At 54.3% G+C, this 17,923-nt stretch overlaps 1 long non-coding RNA gene across 2 annotated transcripts in view; it reads left to right on the top strand.

Moving 5' to 3' along the window:
• The first annotated feature begins 6,185 nt into the window (after positions 1-6,185).
• The window catches only part of LOC139021662 (uncharacterized), a 28,651-nt gene continuing 16,913 nt past the window's right edge, over positions 6,186-17,923 (top strand). For both annotated transcript variants that reach the window (XR_011473528.1, XR_011473529.1), the window contains exons 1-3: positions 6,186-6,606; positions 7,021-7,168; positions 10,370-10,492. This is a non-coding gene — a long non-coding RNA (uncharacterized lncRNA). The remainder of the gene's footprint in view (positions 6,607-7,020; positions 7,169-10,369; positions 10,493-17,923) is intronic.

The raw sequence follows: 17,923 nt of genomic DNA on the forward strand, positions 1-17,923 counted from the left end.
AAGAATGTCGACACAAGAACGCTGTGTTCTTTGGCCTTGGCCCCGGGTCCCCTCGCCAGTCCGGTTCCCAGTCCTTCCTGTGCTTAGCACTTTGAATGCTGACACAGAGACCCGCGGGCGGCACAAGAGCCGGCTGCGCACAGCAGCTCGGCCAGCGCGGGCTGTTCTCACCCGTTTCCAAAGCCCCGATAATGAAAGATTCAGAAATAATATTTGTTTTTGCAGAACCACACGTAATGAAGTCGGCGCCCTGGCTGCACCGCGGCCAGACCAGGAACCTGGAGGAGGGGCTGCAGGAGGGTCGTGCGCAGCAGGGCACGGGCACAGGTGGCGGTGGGTGGATTTGGAGGAGGTGGGCAGCCTGGCAGTGGATCACTGCATTGGGAGGTTTGACTCGGGGCCGCCCCGGTTGGAGTAGTTGTGAGCAGCCCGTGCGGCTCTATCGCCAGCTGGAGACGGCGATCCTTCCTAACGCCAGTGGCTCCTGCACATTGTCCTCCAGGGTCTCTGCTCTGCACGGTTTGTTCCGCAGAATCTCCTGTGTTGAGTGTCCAGGCGTCTCCAGGGTCAGTGTGTCTATAGTGAAACCATCGCTCCTTTTCTCTTTTTGGTTAACCCTCATCCAAGGATTTTTTTCCCCCCATTGATTTTTAGAGAGAGTGGAAGGGGGCGGGGGAGAGAGAGAGAGGAAGAGAGAAACATTGATGTGAGTGAGACAAATTGATTGATTGCCTTCTGCACACACCCTGACCTGGGCTGGGATGGGGCCTGCAACCCAGGTACATGCCCTTGACTGGGAATTGCACCTGGACCCTTGCGTCTGCGGGACAACGCTCTAACCACTGAGCAACCAGCCAGGGCTGTTTCGTAACCAATTTGTGAACGAGGGTGTTATTCCAGAGATACATCCTTCAAAGCGGCGGTGTCCGGAGGCAGACCTGTCCGAGGTGACGCTCCACACGTACTGGGGGCGCGTTGTGCCGGAGCCCGGCGGGTTCCATCCTTCCTCTGAGAAGCTCACGGTGACATCCCCCAGAGATGCCGTCACAGACTCCTTTGTCATCTGTGTGGCCCTTCCAGGACGCCGGGCCCTGCTGGCGTGTCCTCTCCCGCCTCCTCAGCACCAGCATGCCCCACCTCGGCTGTCGGCATGCCCGCAGCTGTGCCCACAGGCAGCAGTGCCAGCTCGAACCCCGGCCACCACTGGGATCGCCGAGATGTCACAGCTCGCTCCATGTGAAAATTGCTCCTCTCGCTTCCAGCTTGCCAAAGATCTGAGTGCTGTTTTGGTTTTGAACTGCATGTAGGGAGACTCCAACGTGATAAATAAATGGGCTGCAGAGGGGACGCACGGGAACAGAACTGTTTTATTTCAGGCAAAAGATTCTCCCTGAAGACCAACCGGAAACCGAGCCTGTCGCCGAGGTCTCCGCGTGCTGGGGTGCCCATGGGCCTTGGTGTCGCCGGGTCTGTGTTTGCACGGGGCTGTCCTGGCGTGGGCCGGGGCCGGGGCCGGGGCAGAGGGCCCGCGAGGAGGGTTACCTTTGGCCTTCCCCAGCCCATCCAGGGCTCTCATTTCCCTTTCTTGTTCGTGGACGTTTGATGGCAAGTTTGTGTTTAGGAAGCCGAAGTTCACATCAGTTTTACGTGTTATCAGTTTGAAAGATGTTGAGATTTAAGCAGAGCTCTGCCAAGCAGCCCCTGTCTGTCTGTCTGTCTGTCTGTCTGACTGAAGGAAGGGGGTGGCAGTTGAAAGCCAGGCCCGGAGCTGGAGAAACTGCAGGGTCCGGTGCGTCTCTCAGTGACTGAGGACAGCCGCCCGGAGTCCTTGGCCCCGTGGCTCCAGCTGCCGACAGACGGAGGGCGTCTGGCCTGCATCACCGCCGGCTCGCAGGACCTGGGCCGGGCGGTGCACGGGCTGTGGACCGGCAGCGAGGTGCGCGTGGAGGCGGAGCCCAGCCTGCCGGCGCCTGGGCTGATGAAAGGTCGTCGTTAGCAAGCCTTTAAAGTTGCTCATTACTGTTCTTTTCACTGAGAAGTTCCACATGGACGGTGGTTAGGATCGATCCTGAAAACTGTGGCACCGGGGGTGGGGGTGGTGACGGGCGCCCTCGAGGCCCGCCCTGAGCCCCCTGACCCCCGGCTGCGCCCTGGGTTCCTGGTGGGTCTCCGGGACAGTGTTCTGTGTGGACGGAGGTGCTGGGACTCTCAGGCCGCAGTGGCGGTATGGCCTGAGGATGTGGGACTGAGCTGCCACATGGTCGATGTCATGAACTCTGACCCTGTGGGAGCAGAACGGGGAGGCTGCTGCAGGGGACTGACGTGTGTTGGCGTCACCGTGGGTCCTGTGGGCCCATTGGGTCCGTGCAGTGCTCTGAGCGGCTTCTCCGCTGTCTGTGAGGTTCTCCATGACGATGCATCAGCCTGGGGCCTGGGCATAAGGGACTGAGGGCTGGCAGCTTTGTCCCTCTTCTTCCCTTCTTTTTCAGCTGTCAAGTCATCCACATACCCCCCACATACACATATGCCACTGCGCACACACCACCGCACACACACCATGGCGCACGCACACACCACCACACACACACACCACGGCACGCTTACACACCACACGCACACACACCATGGTGCACGCACACACCACCACACGCGCACACACCACGGCGCGCGCACACCACCACACGCGCACACACCATGACGCACACACACCACAGCACATACACATACACAAACACACCATGGCACGCACACACACCACCACACACACACACACCATGGCACATGCACACACCACCACACACACACACCACAGCACGCTTACACACCACCACATGCACACACACCATGGCGCATGCACACACCACCACACACACACACCACAGCGCGCTTACACACCACCACACGCACCCACACCATGGTGCACACATCCACCATAGCACACACACCACCAGATGCACCCACACCACAGCACACACACCCCCCACGGCACACACACCCTGCAGGTTTTTCTTAGATCTTCATGTTACTTATCACTGTTGTTTGGTTCCCAAACACAAGCAGCATGCTTCCAGATTGGTTTGTTGACTTAAATTAAGAAAAACCCAGCTGGAGAAAACATCAGTGTCCAAACATTGAGCAACATGTGATATTGTGCAAAAAGTATTGCTTTTGCGTGTTTGGGTTGCCATAGCTACGAGGAGAAGTGGCTGCAGATGTGAGACTTTTGGCAGCCTGTGTGGGAGCAGGTATGCGGGTCCCCCAGCAGGCGTCAGCCCTGCCCTGTGGGGCAGCTCTGGACTGGGGGTGTCTCCCAGCCCCCTAGCCTCTGAGGGGAGAGAACTGAGTTTCAGATTCAGCTGAACTTGGGTTCAGATTTCTCCCACCCCCATGAGCAAGTGAGCTCAAACGTGACCCACCCTCCCTGAAGCTCAGACCCCCACACGTAAAAGGGGTTGGGGTGTCCTCACTGCAGATAGTCCAGTGTCCCCATCACTAAATCCAAAACCGAGCAGAGAGCAGCTCAGAGCGCCCCTGAGAAGGAAGGGTTCACTCTGGCCGCCTTTGGGGACTTCCTCCAGGGCCAGTAGGATGACCAAACCTGCTCATGTACCACCAGGTGCGGGCTGTGCCCGGCGCTGCCCGCAGGGGAGGGCCACCCCTGCCTCGGCCACTGACAGGAGGCCATGGTCACTCAGTCCTTGTGCCTGTGTCACTTTGGGAAGGAAATCGGCCCTCACAGAATTGACATTCCCCGTAATGGGAAGACGTGTGCTTCCTCGCTCCAGCCTGCGGAGTGTCCACGCTGGTCCCCGCGCACGCCAGGCCTCGGTGCTGGCCTGGCCTCTCGCCCTCTGCGCTCACAGCACCCGGTGGGCGTCCTGCAGCGGGTGAGGACGGGGCCAGGAGTGACCACGCCCCATCACCGGCTGATGATGAGAGAAGGAGCCTGCACAGTGGGCAGCAGCGTGCAGCATGGGGGACGGCAGCAGCTTAAAGGTAAAGTGCATTCCATCCAAAAATGTGTCATTTTGTTGGAATGAACTCTACGATCTAATGACAAATCCAGTTGCACATGATACAAGTTTAGCTCTACAGCTTCCCTGGGAAAAGCTGGTGTCGCTGCATCTGACAGGTGCGTGAGCCCTTCCCTTCCTCTCTCTGCGAGGAGGGGAGTTGGAATGCTGTCCTTAGCCCTGCGACACGCTCCCTGCGCCGTGGGCCCCGGCCTGGCTGTCTGTCACCCCAGAGAAGCAAAGCCCCACAGCCCTCCAGGTGCACGTGTGAGTGTGTTCATTTCCAGGGCGGCTGTGTCCTCCAACTGCAGATTCTGAGTGGCCCGGCCTGAGATGGCAGGTCGTGCAGGAGTATTGGCACCGATTGGAGTGGCCATGGAGAGCCCACGGGATGAGCTGCTCGCCCGCCGAGAGCAGCCAGCCGCTCCGGCTCCAGGCCAGGACACCTCCTGTGAACGGAGAACATGCGTTTACTTAAAGTGCTTTTTCTTTGAGATGTAAAATGACACGGCTAAATATTACAACACCAAGAGGTATGTAGCTGTCGGTACTTTTCCATGCAAACATCTGACTTCCGTGCCAGGAAGCAATGTGACAGGTTTCTTAGTTTCCAGCAAATTGGTCTCAGATGTAGATGAACACATCTTCAGGAGGACAGGATGGGGGCTGGTGCTGCTGAGCCTCCCAGGGTGTTTCAGGTCCCCCTCCACCCCCTCTCCTCCGTCTCTCCCACCCCTTCTCCTCCCTTTCTCCCACCCCCTCTCCTCCCTCTCTTCTACCCCCTCTTCCAGCCCCACCTCCAGCCCCTCTCCACCCTCCCCTCTTCCTCCTTCCCACCTCCCTTCTTCCCTTTCCCTCCTCCTGCTCCTCCTCCTCCTCTCTCCCCCTCCTTCCCCTCCTCCTCCTCAGGGAAGGTTTCTTGGAGCCTCACTCTGACACAGGGCCTTCCGCCTGGACTCTCAGCCGTGCCCCTCATGCTGGTCTGAAACCTGGCTGCTGTGGCCTCTGGTCTCTGTGCTGGGAGACAGTGCCAGGCCTGGCAGGGACGGAGACCATGAGGAGGGCAGCCCTGAGGAGAGGATGGGCCTCACCTAGGCCTCCTGTCCAGTCAGGCCTGCGCCCCCGTTCCTTGTTCCCCAGGGACCCTCGAGAGCGGGTGGCGGGTGGCGCCTACGCCTGGCAGCGAGGCCCAGCCTGGCGCAGGGAAGCCTGCCGTCTCCTCCCCGAGTCCCTGCGTTTTACATAATTAGGTAAGTCTCTTAATGTCGCTGTGTCTTGTTAGAGAAGGTACTAATCCTTAGAGCTAACAGGACTAACTAATTAGTGTAAAACACTGAAATATAAGAAATACAGATGTGGAGTGTAATTGGCCAGTCCTCCTGGTATTGGCACGTTGGCGGCATCCCTAGTAGAGCCACGGGCCTGGCTGCATCCAGGAGACGTCTGAGGTGGTGGCATGAGGGAGGCGTGCTGTCCTGGAGGCCAGGCTGCCCGGACGCGTATCCTGGGCACCTTTGCCTGATGAAATGACCTGGGACAGAGATGAGGGAACTGGCAGGCGGCCCCAGGACCGGGGTGGCGGGGGGGGCGGGGGTGGCCTGCAGCCCCAGGGAAACGGCGTGGGCTGCGGTGCCCTGGTCATCACTGGATCAGCACCTGCAGGCTGGTCTGGGCGGGGCCAGGTGAGATTTATCTGTGGGCAGCCTGATGGGGCTGTCAGTGCTGTGGGGACGGCTCCCACAGGCTGTGTGACCCTCAGCTTCCTCCTCTCTAGGAGGGAGCTCATGGGGTTGCTTGTCTCCCCTCCAGAGGCAGACAGACCAGCTCGCAGCAGTTTCGAACATCCGGCTGACAAAGGACAGATGCTGAACTTCCCGTCGGCGGGCACTGGCCCAGAAAAGATGCCTGGCCCGGACCCGGCTCCCCGGCCTCTCGGCCACCACGGGGGCAGGGTTCCCGGGAGTCCTTGGACACCAGGAGGAAAGTGCTCGTTGGGGCTTGCTTCCGAAGGGTGTGTGGAGGTGTCAGCGAATCATTAATCTCTCTCTAAACCACGGTGGCAGTGTTTACACTTCAGATCAGACGATGACGGTCTGAAGAGCGCCCTGGAAGCTCTCCTCGCAACTGGAAAAACACAGCAGCTGGTTCGCGGGGCCGAGTCCTGAGCCAAAAACAACGCGAGCCCCGGCGCAGGGAGGCGATGTCGGCCCCTGACAGCGAGCGGACTGGGTCGCCTCCGCTTCAGAAAAGCGTGGCCTGCGTGTGCGTTTGGTGGCTGAGCTTTCGGGTCCACCTTAGACGCCCCAACTGCAAAAGACATTCCTGAAAAGAGTTGTCTTGAACTGCTAAAAAAATGAGCGTGTTCCCGACAACACAGCCAAGCGCCGGGCCCCGCAGGGGTGAAGAGCCAGCTCACCCAGCACCGGCCGGGGCCTTCCTCCCAGCCTCCCCTCCAGCGCTCCGCAGCCTGAGCCAGCGCTGTGGGATGGTGGATGGTCTCATCCGGCCGCCGGGGTCCCTGCTCCCCAGATGGGGTGCCCACAGCCCTGCCATGAAAACTTCTGTCTCCTGGGCATCTCCAGAAAGCATTTTGGTAAGTATGTAGCATTGCCAACAAAAGCTAGCCTCTCCATCCCAATCCTCACAGCACCCTCCATGGCATTTCCCCGAGGAGGGAGGGGAGTGCTGTGCCCACACCCCCCAGCTTCTAAGTCATGAGGCCTAGACCTGAGCCCAGGCCTTCAGCCCTGGGTCGGTGCTGACCCCTGGGTACTGATGCCAGTCCTGACTGTTCTAGAATCAAGCCTAGAACAGCCCACTCGTGGCCGTGCGCACTTAGAACTAACTCTGGTTGATGTCCCAGGAGTCTGAAGGGCAGTGTCTATAAAATACTGAGAAGCACGCTTGGTCTGTGTGCGCGGTGACTGAGGACACTCATGTAGTGTTTCCCTGCAGTGCGGGCAGTCCTCAGCTTCTGACCAGCCTTCCCTCCCCTCCCCACTCCCAGGCACATCCCCCCCAACCGGGAGCCTTAGCACGTGCACGGCACTGCAGAGCGGGAGCAGCGCCTTCCATCCCAACATCCATCCGGAAGACAGCAATCCAGTCCACGGGCAGTGGTGGGTCACGTGGCATACCGTGGCGCAGCAACAACGGTGAGTAGGCTCTGTGCCATAGCACCAGTGAATTCAGATGGGCAAACAGTAAGTTGCAGGAGATTGCATAGGGTATACAGCACTCATTTTATAAAGCTCTCAAGCCTAGAGGATGTATATCGCTTTAAATAAACATATGCACGCAGGTGCAGCCCTCTACGGGCCTCGGGGGCAGAGGCTGGAGGGCAGCCTATCACAGACACCTTGGATGACCAACCCGCCGCCATGCATTGTTGCAGTTCTTGGTCTGGGTTGTGGGTTCGCTGGAGTCCTTGTAATACTACTTCACAGCTTGCTGTCATATATTAAGTATTCCAGAATTTGAAAAATTCTGGGAGTCATTGAAGGTCAGAGTCCAGTATGGCCGTGTGCCTATTCCCAGTCAGATTCTTGGCCCCATGGGTGACTCCAGAAATGGTCGGTGTTAACCCCCTTGAACTAGTTTCATGCCAGGCGGCTTCTCACTCCTGGTTGAGCAGGCTGGGAGCGCCCACTACAAGCACTGGTGCCGGAGGGGCCAGCCTGTGCCAGCATCTCGGCGGCTGGCACGTGCGGGAAGGGGCCTGGCCCCATCCGGGCAGGAGCCCGGCCCCATCCGGGCAGGAGCCCATGCTCCCCATCTGCGAACAGCACAGTCGAGGTGCCTGAGCCGCTCTGCAGCTGCCTCCTGATGGGAGTCCCATCCTCTCGGCCATGCTTGCCCCCGTCGCTGTCCCAGGGCACTCACAGCCCCTCTTGGGGACAGGTGTCCGAGCAGGTGTGCAGCACTGCCAGGGCTTCGACAGGGGGTCCCTGGCCTTCAGGCCTTGGGTTTGGGAACAAGGTTTGGCCGAGAGTTTTCAGACCCATAGCCCAACAAGACCTGGAGCAGGGTGTCTGAGGGGCCAGCACCCACAGAACCTCACAGGCCCATGGCCTCAATGCACTGCCCAGTGCAGAGGTTACAACGCAGCACTCGCCAGTGAACCAGGGCCTTGGCCAGAGAGAATCTTCGGAGGAGCCGAGGGAGAGTCAGGAGGGACCGTGCGTGCCGGGAGCTGGGACCATCCCGATGGCCACCGGCTTGGTCAGGCTTCACGTTAAGAGACAACGGCCGACAATGGCCATTCAGACTTGTGTTGCTGCACGTTTTCTCAAAGTGGAGGAAGCGAACCTGGCCCTTCCGTTACTGATGATAAAAACTTATGTTTTTGAACAAAAATTAGAATTTTTAAAAACTTGTATCTGCCACTATAGCTTTATAGCTTCTGGATCCTTAAACACCTTTCTGATGAGCTTGGTGGTGATATTAGCAAACATGAGCTTCTCAATGTCACGTGATGAAACGTGTCAACATGGGGAAGATCCGTCGTAACTCAGGGAGCCGGCCTTTCCAAGTGACCACTGAGATGGTACAAAGCCACGTGCAGGTCCCTGAGCCTTTCACGGCGAGGCGGGACCAGCAGAGCTCCGTGAAGCGGGGAAGGTGCTGGCGGGTTCCAGATCCGCACAGCTGCCAAACCCGCAGACACTCCTGCCTGCCCGGGAGCGTGAGTGCAGGATCGCACGCGCAGCCCCCAGTTCTCTGCAAGGCTGTTCCGCTGCTCCACCTTTTCAGCTGCCCGTCCCCGCGAGGCCCGATCTTCCCGCAGTTTGAACGGAGACGACGTGGCATTGGGAGAGTCGCATAAAGGGGTACAGGCCCGCTCTGCTCACTAACTGGTTTTTGCTCTGGAAATTATAGATGTATTAAGTATTTGTTAATTCGGGCTATTACGTGTTGGGATTTTGTTCTCTTTAAAACCAATCAATGTGAATTTCTCAGCACACTAGGAAATAAAAGTATCAGTAGATGGAACCCCTATACCTATGATGGGGGCCTCTGTGTTTCCGAGTGTAAAGGCTCCGTGTGGGGGCCAGGCTCCAGGACACCCGTGCTTAACGATTCATTCAGAAGTTACCAAAGGAAGCGAGTCTAACACTTAGGCCTGGGGGCTTGCTTCTCAGTTAGAAGGAAATCCCAGGAGCGGGGATAGCACCCGTGTTGGTATTAAGCTGCCTCATTGTGATAAGTCGGGGATGGATAGTTTCCAGACCCGCTTTCTGTGCAATTTAAAACTCGGCCACTAAAGCAGAAGCACCTTAAAAAACAAAAGAACAAACTGCAGACGGACGGAGCATTCTGCATCCTTCCCTCGTGGACCGAGCTGGTGGGAGATGCTGGCAGCTGGCAGCCTGCGGCCCTGGGTTCTCACTTTGTGTCTCCTAAGTGGTTTCTAACCGGGTCCCCTTCAAATGTGTTATTGTGAGGAAATAAACCAAGAAACGAGGGTTCGTAATTCAGTGCCAGGAAGTCCATTCTGCAGACCTCCGACCCCGCCGCGGTCACGTGCCTATTGATTTTCAATACGGGGAGGCGGCGAGCCACCCTGGGCGCGGGGTCAGCAGGCCCCGCAGTTCCTCCCTTATCAGTTGGTCCCCGAGTCCTTGAGCATTAAGACCGCAAATGTCCACAGTTAACGGCGTGTCACAAGGCAGCGGGGCGGACGTGCCAATTTTCTAATGAAGTCGGGTTGTTGGCAAACACACCAGCCCTGGTAGATTGAAGGGGTCTCCCTCTGTGCGTTCCCAGCACCCTCGCGTGCTCCGAGAGATGCCGGTTACATTATTGCCCCAGGGCCCGGCAGCGAGGGAGGAGCCTCCACGCCCTGCCAGACAAAAACACGCAAAAAGCGGAGCGGGAGCCGCGGGGCTGGCCCTGGAGGAGGCGTCAGTGACATTCCTGCCCGCGGTGCTCACTAGAGGGAATATTCTGAGTAAAAGCGTTGGCTCCCGTGCCCGAGTTTCTCCCCCAAAACGAGGGGCCTCGGGGATTGCTCGCTCCTGCTGGCTGGCTCTCCATGCGGAAGCATCACTGTTATTTTTTGTCAGCGCTGAAGGCAGGCAGTGCCTGTGGGTGTGCCCCAGCGTGGGGCTGCCTCCACTCCTCGGCCGTGATGTGTGAACCGGGGGCTCACCCCTGGTGCTCCCCAGGCCCTGAAACCACCGGAGCCTCCTGGCCCGTCCTGCCGTCTCTCTCCACCCCCTCCCGGTAATAAATTACGGTTGCCATCTTGTATTGATTATTGAAAATGTTATGTCCGTGGGAAGAAAATGCCATGGCTTTAAATATCAACATTACCAGGGATGTTAAAGGTATTTTTTTTTTTTTTTTTTTTACAGAGACGTGTGTGATAAAAATGTTTAAGCGATGGGAAGGAGTAGGTGGTGGGGGAGCGGAATGATTAAATAACCGAAAAATCAATCCTCCGTTCGGTCTGGCCAGACGCACGTTTCTCGGCTCAGGTAAGTCGCTTCAAGTCAGACACGTCTCACGCCGGACTTTTTACAGGGATGGAGAAATTTATAATGAAATTCAACAAGGAAACTGGAAAAACAGCCAAATTGGTGCGGCAAAGTGGTTAATAGGATCATTAGCCCCGGCGCGGTATTTTTTTGGACATTGTGAGCCTGTGCCGCGGTCCTCGTGAGCAGATTGCGGGAACAGGCTGACAGTTAGCAGCTAGCTCAGCAGTGCTGGGTGCAAACTGCCATCTTCCTGTGGATTTACAGCTGCCACTTCTGCTACTTCAATTAGTTCTATAGCACACAGATGTTGCCTAAATGTTGCTGCTAATGATACTGCAATAAGCGTAAGATTCATGCCATATTTTGAGGCACGTAAATTTCTCAAGTGGCACAATTAAAGTGGAAATATTAGGTGGGGAGAACTTGGCAGTCTCTGCGACTTGGAAGGCGCACCCGCTATGCAATAATGGGTCAAAAATTCATTCAAGTTTTACTGCTGTTCCGAGTTTTAAAAGACTTTTCACAGTTGAATGCAAAGTAGTAAAAACCAGGGTATTAGGAAATGAGAATGCCGCTCTGTTATTCAGACATGACTTTTAATTTCAAATTGAAATCACATGCTCACTGCTCTGGCTCTGGCCACAGGGAAAGGGTGCCGGCTGAAGAGGTTTTGTCTTTCAGGGTAGGAAGTCCGGGGTGGAAAAGAATTCATTGCTGGGTGCGGGGCAAAGTCAGCGCCGCACGGGGCTTTGGGGAGCGCCGTGGTCACCTCACACCCGGGGAGGCGGCACCGGACACAGCGGAAGCCAAGTCCCCAGGCAGGTGTGTCTCCGTTCTACCTCTGACAGACTCTGACGAGGACAGGGGAAATGCACTGGGACCTGCACACACACACACACACACACACACACACATGCATACATACCTATGCACACTCACACATGCATATCTTTGTACACATGCACACAGGAACCTCTGTGCACATACACGTGCACATATTTGCACATACACATGCACACACATACACTCGGACTCTGCCTCTTGCCTCTCCCACATGCACACACACACACAGCCTCTCCCTCTTCACACATGCACACACACACACACACGCAGCCTAGTCCTGTATCACGGGTGGGGAAGGAGAAGCTGAGTGGGACCTCCCATCTTGCCGCTGCGGGGACAGAATCTCCCTCAGAATCTCTCCCTCTTTTGTAGTCCTTTTGTCATCCACGCAGCCCCCTGCCTGTCGCCAAGTTTCCTTTGCCAGAGCAGCCGCTCCCCTGGGGAAGAGCCGTTCCCACTGGATGTTGGATCCGCCTTTGATTTGCTCCCACGCTGACTTGAAAGGCCGGTTGTTCTGCCGGGGGACCAGCACCCAGCAGGCCTGTCTCCCGAATCTCTGTGCGGGTTGACCCCCACCCCAGCTCCAGTTACGGATTCGAACTGTCCAATGAGTGGCTCGGTGGCACTGGGGACAGACTTCTCCTGTCCCCCCCTCTCCCCACTGGAACTCACAGCCACTCCGCACCCCGGGCCCACCACTGGCCCTGCTGGGTCTCCTGGCTGCAGCCGGCACTGCAGCTGATGTTGTCTTGTAGATATTTGCCAAATAGTCATTTCCCCTGAACTCAGACAAAACATTCAGCGAAACCTTCCCAGGCAAGCCCAGGCCTCTGGGTTAGCCCTGGTAAATCCCCCAGCATCTCTCTGTCCCCTGTCCCACCTCCCTCCCCCGGGCCCTCCCTCCTGTTCCCTGCCCTCCCGGCCCAGCGTGGAGTCTCCGCCGCTCTGAGTATTTACAGCGGATCTTACAGATGTCAGGATTCTTGTTCTGAAGCAGAAGGACAATGAGTTCCCGCTGACCCCGGTACAATGCACCTCGCCGGAGCACAATATGTATTTTACGCTGGCAGGGAAAAGCCTGCCTGTAATTGAGAGAGAGAGAGAAATGTCACTATCACATTTTTGTTGACACGGCGCTCTGTGTGGACGGGAGTCCAGGGCCCGGGGGGCGGGGGCGCCGGTGGCCAAGCGAGCACCGGGCCCTTGTAATTTAGCGGGGATGAGGCGGGAGAAATTAATCTACTCAGATCTTCCAACTCCTGAGCTCCCCCAGAAGTGAGGAACCACGGGAAAGGGTCCATGTATCCTGTTCCCGCGGACCTGCACCCCGGGCCCGGCTGCCAGCTCCGCGTGCCCGTTTATGGTCCTCCATAATGCTTAATGTACTGCTTGCGCGCGCTGTCCTTGCGCTCTGTTTGATGCGCTCTCATATCTTTTATTCATCCCTGGCTTTCCGCGAAGGCGCGCTCCCAGCAGCACTGAGAGCCCTTATTTGCCGCCATCAATCAAGTGGCCACGTGGTTGGCACCTGGTGGATGGACTTGATTTTAAGCATAAAAAAACCCTGCTCTTTGGGACCTCTTCCTTCTCTGTTCCTGGTGACTGTCGGTGGGGTGGCTGGACACTGGAGAGCCGGCCTGTCCCCGGGGACAGCTGGCCGCACCAGAGCCACCTTCTCGGTCAGTCTGTTCTTGGGGACCCGGAGGTGAGCAGCTGGCGCTCGGGGTTCTCGGGGTTTGAAGTGAACGCGGGATCCCTTCTCAGAGTAGATGATCCGCACCGACCTCGTGCGCGCGTGAGCTCACATGCATCGTGCTGGTGCCCCAGGAGGTCCCCAAAGCCGGTTCCCACACTGGAGGCAGTACAGGGGACAGCGTGCCTGTGCTGAGGCTGCAGTGCGTGCCCGGGACCAGAGCAGCGCCTCCCTGCGAGGGGTCTGGCCTGGATGGTGGCAAAGAGGCCGCGTGTGGGCCTGGGCCTGGGCCTGGGCCGGGGCCGGGGCCGGGGCCTGGATTCCCTACCGGTTTCTTGTGGCCACAGCCCCCGTCTCCGGTGCCTGATTAACAGTCACACCTGAGCCCTGACAAGTGACCCTCTCCACAGAGCACGGTGTCCCGGACACCCGCGTTGTCTATGGGCGGTCCTTCCCTCCGAAATAAACTCAGAGCCACACCGCCCGCATGCATGGCGCCTCACCCACGCCGGGCACCGCCTCAGGCCTCAGGGCTGCACGGCCAAGACTGTCACGGCCACTTCACCGTCGGTAGACTACGGCTTGGACATAACATTCGCCGAGACCCATCGATTCTGTCCACGGGGGAGCCTGAGCCAGGCCTTTTGACCAAAGCTTCCATCCCAAGGGAGTTGAACTGGCTTTTTTCAAAGGGACCGCCAGTCCACACACTCCAGCCATGGCCATCTTATCATCAGAGGACCAGTTCATTCCTCCAACAAGGATGCGCTTGTTCGCCCCGGACCAGGCCCTGTTCTGGGGTCTCGGGATGTAACTGGGGCAGGACAGGTGACGCCCCTGCCCCAGTGGGGTTTGCGTGCTAAGGGAGCAGATTGTGAGGAAAAGGACCTTCAGTAACCAAACCACAGAAACGCTATGAAGATGGAGCAGGTCGAGGCAGATCCGGAAGTTTCTCACCGAGTCTCTCGCAAGTCTGCTGGTGGGATACAGATTCTGGAAGCAGAGTGCTGGGGGCAGTTGATGAGACCGGCCTTTCTCCAAAGGTGCCCTTGACCTCCAGAACGAAGCACCGACCCCTGCCGTCCATGCCAGGTCTGGATCTACCCTCGTGGAGTTTCTCACCCGGATTCAGCCAGGGGACTCGGAGGACTTGACATAATGGGCCCTGAATGTTGTTGTTGTTTTCACGAATCGGACAAGAGCGTGGAGCCTCCCTGTGTTGTCACCACAGAGAGTCACCAAGCTGGTGCCTGAGGAAGTTACCCGAGTTTCAGGCCCCGATTAATTTGTTCTGCTATTTATATTAGAGCACAGTTACCCCAGCAATGGCCAGTGGGTGGCTGTGTGCTGCTGGGCCTCAGCTTGCAGAGCCCGCACTGTGGGTCAGAGGGCAGGCATGGAGCATCCCTACAGGAGCCACAGGGATCCTTGGCGTCCTGTGGTCCAGAAGATGGGCGACAGCCTGCAGACCTCTAGTTCATCAAAGCCCTGGGTGGTTCAGCCTTCCGTCCACCACTGCCCATCTCCCCCTCCCACTCTCCTTCCTGCTCCCCCTGCCCGTCTCCCTCTGACACTACTGGTCCTGCTGTGCACCCCCTCCATCAGTTCTGTCCCCAACCCTGTCCCTCCCAGCCCTGTGCTGGGCTAGAGCCGCCTCTCTGTATTCACTCACTGCAGATGGCCAGATTCCAGACGGTGTCTCTCTGGTCACTGCCTGCTTATCCCCAGACACTTCATGCACATAGTAGGGCCTCAGGATGTACCATCTGAGAAGACCAATGGTGCTAAATGTAACTATTTCTTTCAATCACCTTTAAAATACCATCTATCACATATAGCATTTGATATGCCTCCTCCTTTCAACATTTTCTACATTTAATTAGATTTGTCTTGAGAAAATACATCCGTTTTCCACTAAAACTGGAAAAGTAGTTGCACCTAAAAATCTAATAAGAGGAAAGACTTTTGAGGAACAGCTAAGTTAATGGTCAGGCATCATGAATGGGAGAGCGAGGAACCTCAAAACCACTGTGGGCATTTTGTCAGTTCTGAGCTGCTCGCCCTCACCATCCCTTCTCATTCTGCTCTATCTTTCTCTTCCCTCCTTAGAAGAGAGCAGTTTTCCCAATGCAGTAATAACAGTACTGCTAAGGCATTGTCTTCCTTTCTCCTTTCTGGCTTTAGTTACATTTCAGTCGCATGTGGTGAACATTTGAATAAAGCAGATTTGAAACATGAATAACCTTTATATTAAATCCTGACAAAGACATTACCAGAAAAATACTCTAAACCAATATCTTTTATGAACATAGATGCAAAAAAATCTTTCACAAAACACTAGTGAAGAAAAGCAGTGATCAAGTGGCTTTATCCCAGGAATGCAAGGTTGGTTTAAGTGTTCAGAAACCAAACTATATAATTTTGCCACCTAACAGAATAAACGAGAAAATAAAGGAAATCATCTCAATAGACACCAAAAAAAAGCATTTTAAGATACTCAACACTTATTAAAACAACTCTCAGCAAACTAGGAATAAAAAGGAAGTTTCTCAACCCAATGAAAGGCATCAGTGAAAAGCCCTCAGTTAACAAAACTTCTCCCCTCAGGTGAGGAGCCAGGCAGTGTCTGCTCTCGCCATTTCTGTTCAGCGTGTACCTCATAGAACAGCTGTGCAGTGCAGCAAGCGAAACAAGTCATGAAGATGGTGGGAAAGGAAGGTGGCTTGACCGTGTGCGTAGAAAATCCTAATGAGTCAGCTAGAAAAGCCAGGGTCACCAATGAAGTGAGTCTAGCAAGGTCATGGGTGTCAGGCCAACATGCAAAAAGCAAGCAAAGAAACAAAACGCCAGTGGTATTTCTTTATACTGTCAGCAGGCAAATGGGAACAAGTGGAAAACTCAAAAGCAATACTATTTGTAATTTGATCAAAAGACAAAATAGATGTACACGTAGATTTAATGAAGGATGAGCAAGCTCTCTATACTGAGAAATGTAAGATATTTCTTAGAGAAGTTAAAGAAGACCAGAATGAATGGAGAGATAGGCAATGTTTATGGATTGGGAAATAAATACTGTTACGATGTCAACCCTCTATAAATTTATCTAGAATTCCAAAGCAATTCCAGTCATAATCCCCACAAGATTTAATAAACATTGGCAAGACTTTTAAAACTCCATGGAAATGCAAAGAATCTAGAGGAGCCAGAACGACCTTAAAAAGGATCAAGCTGGGAGGCTGTGGTGGTTGTATTCATAATAACCCAATATTGGAAATAGCCCAAATGGCACCCGACAGAGGATTGGGTAAACAATTTCTGGGATATTCACACAATGAAATACTACTCAGCAATCAAAAGCAACGACTGTCGCTGCAACAGTGCGTGTGACTCTCAGTAGACATGCTGAGTGAAGAAGCACACACTCTATAATTTCATTTAGATGATGTTCAGGAAGATGCAAAATTTCTCTGTAGTGAAAAGCAGGCCGGTTGTCTGGAGTGGTGTGAGGGTTACCTAGGAAGTGGCATGAGGGACCTTTCTGGATGATGAAAAAAATCTGTATCTTGATGGGGATGTAGGTTAAGGGAGTGTCTCTTTTGTTCATCAAACGTGTGTGGTTAACACTTGGATTGCGGGAAACGAGTTAAGTCGGCTCGCGTGAATTGCGCGTACTCCGCGGGAGCCGTCTTAACTGGGTTCATATAGATTTGCGGTGGAGTGCGGGAAACGTGTAAACTCGGGCCGATTGTAACTGCGTATTACCAAATATTTGTTTGTTTGCCGTTCACAAAGATACCTACCTGCGTATGCGAACCGTTTCATACCCATTGGGGTAATAGGTATCATAAAAATCCCTTGTAAGTAGAGAACACTTTATGGCGCTGGTCGAGTACAATACCGTTAGGGTACCAATGTATTGTTTTCTCATTTTATAACCGATATCCCTGGATATCTCACCATGCAAAGAGAATAGTTATTGAGAAATACTTCTTGTGTCCGGACGTCTTTAGTTTTGAGTTTTGTGAATATTATTACGTGTTTAAATATTTAAATATATTGTGATAAAGACATTCATATAGAATTTTTTAACCAAATAAAATAAAATCGTTCCGCAAAGTGTTCGCATAATAATTATTTTTTTATATCAGATATCTATCGGAGTACCGCTATTTTCAGTTAGTATTATTTTTATTTGCTTTAACCTAGAATGTCGCAGCATTCAGACTATAGTGATGATGAGTTTTGTGCAGACAAGTTGTCCAATTATTCTTGTGATAGCGATCTTGAAAATGCGAGTACAAGTGATGAAGATTCTAGTGATGATGAAGTAATGGTGCGTCCCAGGACATTGAGGCGACGAAGAATTTCGAGCTCCAGCTCTGACTCAGAGTCAGATATAGAAGGCGGGAGAGAAGAATGGTCGCATGTTGATAATCCACCGGTCTTAGAAGATTTTTTAGGGCATCAAGGATTAAACACAGATGCTGTTATAAATAATATAGAAGATGCCGTGAAATTATTTATCGGAGATGATTTTTTTGAATTTCTTGTAGAGGAGTCAAACAGGTATTATAATCAAAATAGGAATAATTTCAAACTTTCAAAAAAAAGCCTAAAGTGGAAAGATATAACCCCTCAAGAGATGAAGAAGTTTTTAGGGTTAATTGTTCTCATGGGACAGGTGCGCAAAGATCGAAGAGATGACTATTGGACCACGGAGCCATGGACGGAGACGCCATATTTTGGTAAAACGATGACGAGAGACAGGTTCCGACAGATATGGAAAGCTTGGCACTTCAATAATAATGCGGATATCGTAAATGAATCAGATAGACTTTGCAAAGTGAGACCAGTACTAGATTATTTTGTGCCTAAATTTATAAATATTTACA

The sequence above is a fragment of the Myotis yumanensis genome, unplaced genomic scaffold, assembly GCF_028538775.1.
Source record: "Myotis yumanensis isolate MYYU_CA2020_CCGP unplaced genomic scaffold, mMyoYum1.0.hap1 SCAF_13, whole genome shotgun sequence".
NCBI lineage: Eukaryota > Metazoa > Chordata > Mammalia > Chiroptera > Vespertilionidae > Myotis > Myotis yumanensis.